Source organism: Leuciscus leuciscus (assembly GCF_965113295.1).
Source record: "Leuciscus leuciscus genome assembly, chromosome: 5".
In the NCBI taxonomy this organism is placed as follows: domain Eukaryota; kingdom Metazoa; phylum Chordata; class Actinopteri; order Cypriniformes; family Leuciscidae; genus Leuciscus; species Leuciscus leuciscus.
In genome coordinates, this window is record NC_138729.1 from 40,192,355 (window position 1) to 40,204,135 (window position 11,781).

Here is an 11,781-nt window from a genome sequence, read left to right on the forward strand (position 1 = left end):
CTGAAACCGATTCACAGTGATCAAGGGACCACTTGAAAAGTACCCAGTCTTTAAAAGTGCAAAAACCCATCTGAAACCAGGCTGGGAGACGAGCAAAGACCCGCAAACAATCCTAGACTACTTTAGGCAGTTTTTTCAACTGGGGTAAACTGGAAAAAAAGGGAGTGAAAATTAACCAAGAAAATGTAAAAAATAAAAACAAAATAAGAAAATGAAAAGTATAATAACATCAGAAAACTTGCTCAACATTAGGCTTGTTCCTGCAAGTTGCAGGTGTGTGTTGTGTTGGAAGTGACTGTAGTACCTCTTATCTCGCCACATGGGTGCGCTGTTGTACTTCCTCTCCGCTTTCATTTTCTCCGTTCAGTTGTTTAATACACGCGCCGCCCTTCACACTTTCTGTCACACACTCAGACAACGTGAGTACAGAAACCGGTTGTCTTAAAGGCAAGAAGAAACACCTGAACGAGCAGAGATGAGCTGCTGGCCGTTATCTGACTCAGGTTACACTCTGAGCACATCATTGGTTCTGGTGACAACCGTTACCGTACCGCACTGATGACATCTTATTTAAGCGCGCAGGCAGATGACAAGACAAGAAACCTCTGTACTATCAGGTGAGAGCTTTGGTTCAACAGCACTAAACAAAAGTCTCTATTTCTCCCTGCCACTTTCTCTATCGCTGCCTCTTCACTCCTTTATATAAAAATGAGGGGTTTCAAATTGAAATTGCAGCTGGTAACGTTAGGTGTGCGTGTCTCAATCACACCTATACGGTTTATGCAAGGCACACACACACTCACTCACACACAGTCATTAGTACCCAAATGACCCGCTGTGACAGAACTGCAGTCACACGCTTGCATTCTGCTTCCTGCTCACTGGCCCAGAAATCCAATCTCCCCCATCATCCATCTCCGTGTACGTGTGTGCGTTGCAGTGTGTGTGTGTGTGTGTGTGTGTGTGTGTGTGTCTTGAATGCAGGTGTTAATGTGTTTTCGTGCCTTATCTCACTCAACCAAACACTATATAAAACATATGCAGCTCAGAAAGAACACTGCAATACTCACTCTTCTGTTTCACTGGGAACAGGTAAGATTGTGAGTATGAACACAAAGTCTTCATTTTCTAAAGAATTTGAGACTGTCAAAATGAAATGCGCTCCGAAGTTTAACAGAGACTGTTTAGCAGAAAACATTCCTCTTGTAATAGTCTCAGGGCCCCATACTGTTCAGAGCTGTCTCTCTTTTACCAACTGCTGTTCATTTGGCTTTGAGCTATACTATTATAGACATTGCAGCTTTGAAAATCAATATAATGATAATTGATGTTCTTGAATGATAATTCAGATGTTCTTAAATTATGCTGTTTTTATTAAATGTATAATAAGACAAACCAGGTTTGACATCACTGATGCCATTTAGGGATGCACCGATTTTATAAATTTTTTTACACAGATTAAAATTTTGGCCGATACCAATTTTAACAAACAACAATTGGCCGATACTGAAATTTCCCACTTTCTCTCTTATTTGAACTTTTTGTCATTAAAATAGATTAGTGTTTTGATCATGTTTTAAATTAAGAAAGTTCAAAAACGCATTAATTAAGGCATGCTAGCTATTATTGCAGCATCATCAAATAATTTTCTATTGAACATGGATTGGATCCCATTTAACACTCAATAGACCAACATAAATACAACAGAACAAAGATGTTCTGTAAAAAGTGCTTTTTCAGGTTGGTCAAAGAGTTTTAAGGTACAGAAATAAAGTAATCAAATGTAAAACATATTCTTAATTGTGTAAATTAAATATACACAAATCCTTGATTCTCTTTCACAACTTTTTGTACTTTAATATTTAAATCTGCAAGCCTTAAAAACACGTGCAAAGGGCAAACTTTCGTGAAGATCCAGCCAGAGCGTTGTTCACGCTGGTTTTTGTACCGATTTCATTTTGTTTCAGCAAGTATTTATTTTACCCAGACAAAAATGTTGGATTACGGAACAGACATTATACAACTCAGTGCCTTCACACAGTTAACATCGGTTTGTTAAATATATCAGCCTTTTTCATGCTTTAGCTGATATATGCCAATGGTTTTAAATTGATAAAAAATTGGCCGATAAATATCAGCGGACGATACATCGGTGCATAAAAAGGAGCATCACATCGGTTTTCAGTAATAAGAAATGTTTCTTAATCATCAGATCAGTATTTTAGAATGATTTCTGAAGGATCATGTGACATCAAAGACCGGACTAATGGCTGTTGAATAAAATTATAGCTTTGTGAAATGAATGAATAAATGAACAAATAAATGATTGAATTGTATTTATATACGTATGGCAGAGAGCAGGAGAATCATTCTTAAACCACAGACTGGCATCATTTATGCTTTCAGCACTAGAGAGAGTTATTCAGGTTTCTGCACCCCATCTTGCCTTTTCCCAAATAATCATTATACAGTAATATAAAAATATATTTCAGCCGTTGATGTTGCATTTATTAAAGTATGTTTTAACTGTGTGGTACACTTAATGCGAAAGGACCTTGAAACACTAGTGTTAACAGCTTGTGCTAATTGGCTTGGAGTAATTTGTTTATCCAGCTGTACAAATGAGACAAGGGTGTGCCACAGGGACACACCGTCTCTCCGAGTAGAACGAAAGGGCCGAACAGAGATTTCGGAGTTTGTTGCCATGGATGCAGCTTACCTCACTGTTAAGACTGGTTTGAATGACTCTTTAAATGAATCATTTTCTTTGATTCACTTTCCGTGAAACATCTGCTGGGAATCATTGCTGTAAATCACTTTTGTCCACCATTACTTTAGAATCATTGTTCTATATTCTTTGCAGGCTTGTCTGTTACTGCATGGATGATCAATAAATAAGCAGCCCTACGGATAAAACGCAAGACAAGCCTCTCAAGACAAAATAAGGGGCAAGAATTTAAACAACATATAACAGGAAAGTTGGGTTTACACTAGCCTCAGATGGCACGCCTACAGATCTTTCACAGTCTGTTCACTGACTGCCTGTTGCATACTGCACACAAAAATGGCAAATGGTATAAATCAGTTCAGATTAATTTATAGCCTATAATTAACATAAAAAAGAAAAAGCTTTATGCCGCAAACCAAAAGTCTGGATACACGTGTATTTACACTGGAATACGACTGAATCGATATCAACATTTTGGTTTTTGGCTTTAGAAAGATACCAGCCTCCAGTACCTAGTTATCAATACTGAATCAATACCCACAGTGATTTTCAACCTTATTACTGCCATGGACCCCCAAATATTTTGATCCCTCTCATAAGATGTATAAATATCACATTTAAATTGTAAAAAAAACACTTGCTGCCACTTGGGGATCACTCGACCCCAGTTTGAAAACCACTGCGGTAACAAACAGGGGCAAAATTATTTATTATTCATTACCTCGACAAAATGACCTCGACTTCTCGCGTTACCACGAGTTAAAGGTACACTATGTATGATTTTTGGATCAAAATATCCCAAAACCACTAGAACAGTGTTATATATTTTGTTGATTTGTGTACTTCCATTATCGCAATTGTTTCTAAGAATGTTTAAATACAGAGAAATAAGCCGTTTTAACCAGGACACGGACCGTGTCCATACGTCGCCTATCAATGATATTATACCCGCGTTACCCTCGATTTTCGGTTATATTTTGAAGAAACCATGGAAACACCAAAGACGCTTTAATATATTATGTGTTTTATTAGACAGGTGAGTAACTGTTTGGATACATTCATCGACAGAAAACGAATTAGTCACAGTTACACAGTTAGTCTTTTTGTTTAAATCTCGTTTTCTTGATTTACCGCGAGTACCATATTTACCATGCCTAATTCGCTCCGTGCACAATATGGCGACCATTGACGTTCGACCTTGAGCGTGTGGGCCAGTACTTCTGGTGAAAACTTCCAGTGATCTGACAGCGAGAGCGGGAGACAACAGCGACCGAGTTCCATTGCCAGAGATAATTTTTCACAATGAGTGTTTTTAGGATTCAAGAGAGGCGACTTGCCTTTCAGAGGGTGACAGCCTCAGCACTTCATTGTTGTGTGCCGTTATGTACCATTTCGTCACGTTACAACAAAGAAGTCAGCTTTTATGCATTCCCCGTTGACGCTGCGGTACGAGTGGATGCAGAAGATCCGGAGGGATGACTTCAACCCGACCAAATTTTTAAATGCATATAATTTTCAGTGTATTTCACCTGTGCGTTTCTATGCTTTCTATTACTGCATTTATTTTGTGCAAGTGAGATGAGTAAAGACCATCTGTTTCATTATCTGTCTGGTGTTTATAAGCAGCACATACAGTCAGGGCCGGTTCTAGACATTAGGAGGCCCTAGGCAAAATTCATGTTGGAGGCCCCCCACCCCCAATAAAAAAAACACTTGAAACAAATATGATTCCTAACCTTTTTATTTATACAACATTTCATTTTAAAAGCAGTATATTTTTACTTACACAGTACATAAGTTTGGACACATTACTATTTTTAATGTTTTTGAAAGAAGTCTCTTATGCTCATCAAGCCTGGATTTTGATCAAAAATACAGAAAAATAATATAGTGAAATATTATTCAAATTTAAAATAATGGTTTTCTATTTTACTATACTTTATATTTCTGTGATGCAAAGCTGAATTTAGTGTCACGTGATCCTTCAGAAAACTTTATAATATTCTGATTTATTATCAAATGTTAGAAATGGTGCTTAAAGGAGAAGTTCACTTTTAAAATATAAATTCTGTCATCATATACTCACCCTCATGTTGTTTCAAACCTGTATGAATTTCTTTCTTCTGCTGAACACAAAGGAAGATATCTAGAAGAATGTCAGTAACCAGACAGTTTTTGGGTCCCATTGACTTCCATAGTAGGAAAAAAAATATACTATGGAAGTCAATGGGACCTAAAAACTGTCTGGTTACTGACATTCTTCTAAATATCTCCCTTTGTGTTCAGCAGAAGAAAGAAATTTATACAGGTTTGAAACAACATGACGGTGAGTATATGATGACAGAATTTTCATTTTAAAAGTGAACTTCTCCTTTAATATTTATTTTATAACCTGTGATACTTTTTTTCAGGATTTTTGATTATTAAAAAGTTGTTTTAAAAAAGTCTTCACTATCACTTTTTATATATTTAACACATCCTTGCTGAATATTCCTGTTTTTTTCTGTATTTTTGATCAAATAAATGCAGGCTTGTAGAGCATAATAATAAACTTCTTTCAAAAACATTAAAAATAGTAATGGGTCCAGACTTTTACCGGTACTGTATGTACATATTAATCAAACTTTATCTAAGGTAATCTCTTTTTTGTTTAATGAAGATGTTATTGTTGTTGTTGTTATTTTGCTGTTTTATTCAATTTATTCACAGTTCCAGAATCCCACTTCAGTAGATGAGCATAAGTGCTTTTATATTGCATTGCTACCTTAAATATGCTATACACAAATCAAGTGGAAGAGAAAGACACGATCGCTACTGAGCAGAAAAAAATATATAAACTGATATTATTGGCGTAATGTCAGGGTATAATCTAATCATCAGCAGAATTTAGAAGATAGACCCATAGATATGAGATCCTTTATTTGAAACATTTAAAAATGTTGTAGTGTGTTGGCTTTTTAACTTAGAATACAGACGTCTTGTCTTTTAATTTTGTAGCTTTTTTACTAGTCAGCTCCCGACGCGATGTTATTCATTGTACGCGCAAATTCAAAGCGTCGCGTCTGGGCACGTTAATGACGCTCGCGCTCTTTTAAACTCGTAATAAAGCGGTGAATGATTTTTCCAGAAATGACGCTGATCTACAGTACAAGTTTATATTTAGAATACATTGCAATCACTCCAAAATAGATGACGACAACTCACACACCTGCATTATGAGCTGTGCTTCTTTGTGTGCTTATTAGGCTTTTGCCTCGCAGCACCTGATGGATGCGTTCGTTACACATACTTTCAGAAGCCGGCACCCGCTTTGTAACGGACACATTCATTGGTTTAACTGCAGTAATGTAACAGTCTATGGTTAAGATAAACATCGTCACTATTTTTAGTTAATTAATAAATATTGAAATAAATTGTAGATGGGACATTTGTAATATTTTTTTTTTCTTTTTTTTCTGTCTGGGCCCCATCCCGCCAATCGGGCCCTAGGCACGTGCCTAGTTTGCCTTTGCGTTAATCCGGCTCTGCATACAGTATTGTACTACGTGTAAAATATACACAAACTTACCTATATTAAATTGTTTGTGGTACCTACAGTTAAAAATGTAAATGTAAAATATGTGATGATAATATTGATCGAGCAATTGATGTAAGTAAGTGAAAATATATGCGCAAAATTGAGAAAATAGTATTTATGGAGATAAATTGTAGCCTATCTCAGGGCAAACGTGTGAATGTTCACGGTGCATTTTATGCAAACAACTCTAATAGTAGATGTAACTCTGTATGAATTTACAGTAGGCATAACTGTCATTGCGTATGCGTATGCAGCATGAGTCAAATACAATCTTCTGTTAGTGAACAGTTGTATTTCATTCATTAATCTGACTATGCATCCGTGCATTTAAATGTCATTGGCTAGTGTGATAGTAATATGGATCTTAATAGTATTTTAAGTGATATAATTGATTCTATAAACAACTATAAGAGATCTTTTTAGGCTTTCTCCAGCTCCCTGCACCGGGCGTAATGCGAAACCGGAAGTGTCTACCCCCACACTCGCTGATCAGAAATCCAACATGGCGGCCACGTGCAACTAGCCTATATCGATTTAGCTCACTGCAGTGTACAGGACCGGAAGAAGCTAATCAAGAATATGATTTCTGTCCGAGTCCCATCGTATTCTCCACTGGCTGTAGAGGTGAAGACAACAACTCCCATGATTCTGCGAAATCAAGGCATCATCAAGCTACCTCTAGAGGCGAAAAAGTATATAGTGTGCCTTTAATATGACGTTCCCACAAATTAATATCTCGTGGCCTCGACATATTATCACATTCCCACGATTTAATATGTTGTGGCCACGACAAAACTAAGTGAACCGAACATGTCCCCTTCTGGCCACCGTAGTTAAACACTTGATTGGTTGGATCTTTCAAATCAGAAGAAAAGTCTTTAAGACTTTGTAACTATATAGTATATACCTAATTATGAATTACTAACCAAGGCAAGATCATACTGTAGTATTTTCGCTATTCCATAGTCCTCTATCTTAGATTGTGTCGTCATCGTATTCTGTGTCTTATATACAGTGATGAATGCATTAAGACCATCCGATTTCTACACAGCAGGGATAAAATGCACTTTATCTCTGCTTTTGGAAGCTCATTTAGTCTTATTAAAGTTCAGAGCTTGTTCTCCATAGCCCTTTGGAAGAAAAACGGGCTGCGGCTGTCAGAAGCAGGGTCCCTGAGCGCACGCTGAGCGCTTGTGCTCGCGCTGCTGCAGTTAAATACACGATCTGCAGAGGAAAAAAGGGCATTTTCAAGACTGACATTTGTGTGGATTAATAATAAATATCTCATTAAATGAAAACATCTCTTCAGTGGTCTTGTGCTGACAAATTAATCCTTTGTCAACATTTTTCATGCTTCACATCACACCGTGTGATCTGACAAACTGTGCTGTATAATGCACATCGACATCGGGATCAAGTATAGAAATGTACAAAATTATATTGTACCACTGTAATATTTATTAATGATCTTATTTGTATTCTTCTTATTTTTAGTGTTAAATCGGGTGCGACCATTTTACCTTGAATGTGCAAGGCTTCTGTTGTTAGATATTTTAGTTTTCATATTTTAATTTATTATCGTAAACACGCTGCTTTGTTGCACAAACAGTTTTACCACTTACTGCACTTCTTTATTCAACTAAAGAATAGGAAGTTTCGCACAGGAAATTGGCTAGCTTACTTCCATGTTGAAAAATATGGATATATCAGATAATCGCACAAACTTTACCATAAATACATTTATTACACACCTAAAAACTGAATGCTGATTCTTGTGCAAGGCGTACACTGATTGATTGATTGGCCAGCTGACCCAGTGCATTGTGATTGGCCGAACACCTCAAGCGTGTGTCAGAAATGTAACGCCCCCTTACCATAATCACAAACTTCAGCTTCCAAAGCAATTATAAAGGCAGTTAATAATGTCTTCAGAGTTGGATTCTGAAAATGCAGATGATCAAGCCGATCGATCGGAACGAATTTTGCAAGTGCGACTTCAGCAGATCGGCCAGTGTGAAACAGAACACGTAGTGCATCCATGTTTGTCATCTGTTCAACACCAAGTTATAAGCGGAGCAACAGAGGATACTATGTTTGCAAACTTAAATCCATCTCTGCACTTTTGCTTACAAACAAACAATATGCGTTACTCTACACTGCACAAAACTCAACATTTGAACAGTCAATAGCAAATACTTTAACAAATAATAAACCATACTTACAGGCTCTGATTCAGAAGCGCCAGATTGCACTAGCGAAGTTGGAATTGCCCCATTTTTTAGAAATAGCCTTTGTGGACAGCCGGTCTTGTACTCTCCCAGGTTCAGGAAACTATCCTCCGTAAAATGCGCTGCACACACACAAACATTTGGGTTGTACTGTTCTGGAACAGTGTTGTAAATAAATCTTAACCACTGATTCCTAATTGCGTCCACTTTCGGAAGGCCAAATTAAGTACTTTTGCTTTCGCATAGAAACACACAGCGTCTCACGACATGACGGCGACAACACTACTACAGTAACTGAAGCCACGCCTTCTTTCTTTGCGTATGCATTTGGGCGGCATTGATGCAAATATTTCCAGCTAGTGACGTAGGTATGTGAAGGAGAAATCGATCGAGGCGTTTTAGCTAGGTCTGGATCTGCCTTCTCTTTTAGATAGAATAAATCTTTTTGTGGGAGACTTTGAGCTTTGTAACTTTGCAGATCTTATGCATGCACAAACAGCTACATAACACACACACAAAAGGAAAACATGAAAACACATCATATGAACCCTTTAAACAAAAACAATTCAGCAACACAAAATGATAGAATAAACTAAACAACCTAATATGAGAGTGCTAGACCGGCAAAAATAAAACTGTTTTCATAAACGCCACTATTTCATTTCTACTACAGACTTGGGTGGGGCCCCATCTCATGGTTTTCTTTTTCTTCTTTTCGCTTTCTTTCCTTCTTTCTCAGCAAAACTTTCAGTACTGTGAGTGTTCTTTTCTAGTCCGTTTGCCTGTTCAATACCTTAATAATGGAAACGGCGAGTTTTCCTCCCACATGCAGCAGTGCGTTCACTGGCTACCCATGTCCACCAGTCTAAGAGCAGCCATGTGCTTTCTCTGATAATGTTTAGGCTCAACAGCTGGTCCTAGATCAGAGCGCCACATCACACCGCAGGACCTTTCATCAGGAGAGACCACAAAGAATGAGAGTCAGAAAAATCAAAGGCTTGTCAGCTTTTAGAGGACAATGCCATTTCTTTCCTATAAAAACATTGCGGCCCCCCATCGCATGGATGTGAGACGGAGAAACAAAGTCGATAAGGGGGCTCTGGGCTGACCTGATCATGTGTGACCCCCTGTTGAGCGCATCAGTGGTTCCCATGGCGACCGAGTGTCTGCGAGTTGACTTCTGTTTCCACAGTCGATGGCTCTCTCTCTCTCTCTCTCTCTCTCTCAGTAATGTCATACCTTAAATGGGGATGACTAATTACTTCAGTTAATTAATTTAACGTGTGTTTGCATGCATATGAGCTCTTTGCCTTACTTGGAGTTTAAGTGATTGCATTTTTTCGGAGTGTGTGACAAAAATAGAGTGTGTGTGTATGCTTGCCCATGCAGACTTGGCTAATCCCTGATCGTGAGATGGCAGAGAATATGCTGGATTTCTTAAGGCTGCTTTCGTTCCATGTCAATAAATAATGCCAAAACTCTCACTCGCATACACGCGCACACACACACAGTTTGTAACATCAGTTCCCCATTTACATTCTGTTTCCAATGTGAACAAAATGTCATTTTCTGTTCATAGATGGTCCCACGTCTCCATCACTCATAAACATGCAGGAACATTCTCTTGATATTCGGTGGCAGACAAAGCCACTGCTTTTAGCCCGAATGGAAATATATGTTAATGTGCGCATGCAATTAGGTGAGAAAGAGATAAAAAGAGAGAGAGAAAGAGAGAGAGCGAGTAGGTCTGAAAATATGGATCGCTTAGTGTGTATGCATTGCAATTAGAAGAGAGGGAACGAAAGGGACTGAGTGAAAGAGAGAGGAAGTTCTGAAACCTCTCTCCCTCCTCTCTTTAACATTATTTCGTGCATAAAATCTCCAAGTGAACAAAAGGGATGAACAGGAAGCAGTGGCAGAAGCGGTAGATGTCGCAAAGCGTGAAATTTCCAGTAAATCCCATCAAGCATTTATTTAGCTCTTCCTCCCCTCAGCATTTCGGTCCTAACACAGAACACATTACGTCTCATCTTTGTTTCAGACAGTCCTCATGCTGGCCTTCATGGAAGGGCCTCAAATGTTTCAGCTTTATCGCATTACACATCCTTGATTAGTAAATCTTAAATTGATTTTGGTTTACTGGTGTTCAGATCTCTTAATGTGTTTGCAGCTCAGCCCATATCTAATAAGCTAGTGAAGTTTATTACATACAGGTCTCTGTGGTCTTCTAAACGTGTTCTAACAGTCAAAACTAGCATTTATGAGGATGCTCAGTCCCCAACTATGGAACAGCCTGCAGAAGACATCAGGCTCTCTGAGGGGTTGTTCACAGAGGATGCCTTCTTGCGCTCAAAAACATAGTGCAGTAAAATCAATGCAAAAAAGCCGGTGTCTTAAGATGCATTTTAAAAGTTTAACTTTTTAACTTGATACAACAGTGCTCATGGCTAAAAATGCTGAAATAAGAGAAAGACACATAGCAACATTCAAAAATATGCATATAGCACAGAAAGTGAATTTGAATGTTAGAAAGAGGACATTTTTTGATATATACATATATATATAAATGTGTAAGGTGTATATATAAATACAATTAAAAAACCTCTCTCTCTCAATTCAGTTTCAATTCTACTTTCAATTCATGTTTAAACTCCTTCGTAAAGGCATTTTAAAGGCACTGTCAATGTACAAGACATAAAAAACAGTGCAAGAACATGCCTTGTGATGGAGAAGAACATGCCAGAGTAATGGATGCTTGTCCTTATGGATGTTGATATGCTGGTCTCACCACTCTTACCCAGCATCACTGAATTACCGCCTAGCCTTATGTCAGTGCCGCCCCATCCTTTTGGTCTCCGCCTTGTAGTCAGTCTCCTGACTACAGCAGGTGTGAGAGGAGGGGCACAGTAAAGGTGTACTGCTGGCAGCGTGCACTCAGAAAAGACTAGTCTCTTTTAGAAATATTGAACTCTGTATCCTGGGGTTGAGGGATTAAACCACCACTGCTGGGCCCAGATCCTACCCACACCAACCAGCCTGTGATGACAACACATCCCCTTTCATTTTCTGCATCACAAACCCTTTGGACACACTATTGCCCCCATTTTTCACATTGATGTTGAATTATTTAAAATGAACCACCTCTCAAAGGCTTGACACCACATCCGTTATATCTGTTTTTGTTCATCCCGCTACATCAACAGTCATCCAACAAACATGCTGACAAGAAAAAATTTATAAAAAAAATT